This window comes from Schistocerca serialis, chromosome 1 (genome assembly GCF_023864345.2).
Source record: "Schistocerca serialis cubense isolate TAMUIC-IGC-003099 chromosome 1, iqSchSeri2.2, whole genome shotgun sequence".
In the NCBI taxonomy this organism is placed as follows: domain Eukaryota; kingdom Metazoa; phylum Arthropoda; class Insecta; order Orthoptera; family Acrididae; genus Schistocerca; species Schistocerca serialis.
The window spans coordinates 143,686,557-143,688,213 of NC_064638.1; the positions used below are offsets into that span (position 1 = coordinate 143,686,557).

At 50.2% G+C, this 1,657-nt stretch overlaps 1 pseudogene; it reads left to right on the forward strand.

Annotated features, from left to right (window-relative positions):
• Window positions 1-545: 545 nt before the first annotated feature.
• Window positions 546-663, forward strand: LOC126426837 (5S ribosomal RNA; annotated as a pseudogene).
• The last annotated feature ends 994 nt before the right edge of the window (window positions 664-1,657 follow it).

Here is a 1,657-nt window from a genome sequence, read left to right on the forward strand (position 1 = left end):
AGGCCCCGTTCTTATGTCGGCAGAGCCTGACCGCTTTCATATCTCACAGCTCAGAGGTACCGACGCACGTCTGCAGTACGTAAGTAACGCTGTCAGCTGCAGGACCATCCTGGAATAAATTTCCCAGTCCGGCTTAATAACACAAATCGCGAGACATAAACGGACGGTAGGACTAACTTACGAGAGCGGAGGTGACGTTCTGCACAGTGTAATTGTTAACTGAAGCTAAACAGCCCAGCAGCTAAGCGAAAAAGCAAAATTTATAGATACATGGTGGGAACTCACTTGAGACGGTAGCTGTTGGTATGCTGTTGCTCTCCTAAAGTTTGAGAAAGACATCATTTCTCCGTTTGATTTTTTTTTTCCTTTGCTGCTATTTCTTAACAGAAATCTGAACCGCTATTCCCTTCATTCTGTGCCAGATTTACTAGAAACCAGCGTTTTTTAGCTGACTTCATTCACATATTGAGCAATCAAGAACGTTATCATCATTTCGGCAATGGCTGTTCGGCTCGAATAAATATTGTTGCGTTATACTCCGCTACGCCACCGGCCTTGCCGCAGTGGTAACACCGGTTCCCGTCAGATCACCGAAGTTAAGCGCTGTCGGGTTGGGCTAGCACTTGGATGGGTGACCATCCGGGCTGCCGGGCGCTGTTGGCAAGCAGGATGCACTCAGCCCTTGTGAGACAAACTGAGGAGCTACTTGATTGAGAAGTAGCAGCTCTGGTCTCGGAAACTGGCATACGGCCGGGAGAGCGGTGTGCTGATCACACGCCCCTCCGTATCCGCATCCAGTGATGACTGTTGGCTGAGGATGACGCGGCGGCCGAACGGTACCGTTGGGCCTTCGTGGCCTGTTCGGGAAGAGATACTCTGCTACCCTTTGCTTTCGACTTTTGCGCCACTGCCAAAAACGCATAATATAGAACAGCTTTCCAATAACTGAGTGTCAAAAATAAGATGATCCTACTTTGGGCACAACGTAGATGTGTGCGACCAGTACCGCTACGGATATTTTGTTGGTGGAAGGACTGTAACGGGGTGCAGTTACCCTGGTAATATGGACTGAGGAGATACTTGACAGGGAAATAGCGGTTCGAAGCTCTGGAAAGTCGACAACGGCCGAGAGAGTTGTGTACTGACCCCATACCCCTACATACCACATTCACATGACACCATAGGGCAGAGGATGACACGGCGGTCGGTCGGTCCCATTTGGGTTGTCTGGGCCAGAAAGCGAAGTTTCGGTTTTGCTTGCTTCCAACGTCCCCCCTGATATTTATCAACGCCAGTAAGCAGCTAATGGCCTGGATTTCAATGTAATTTCACTAATTTTCATCCCGACCTTACAGTATACCAGAAGTATAAAAAACAAACACCGTCCGAACAAGCCTTGCAGGCCCGATGCTACCGACTGTTCGCCGTGTCATCCTCAGCCTTAGGCACCACCAGATGCGGATAGAGAGGGGCATGTCATCAGCACACCACTCTACCGGCCGTTGTCAGTTTTCGCGATCGGTGCTGCTAATTCTACATCAAGTAGCTCCTCTAGTGGCCTCTCAGGGGCTGAGTGAACTCCACTTGCCAACAGCACTCGGCATATCTGGACGGTGACCCATCCAAGTGCTAGCCAAGCCCGACAGCGCTGAACTTC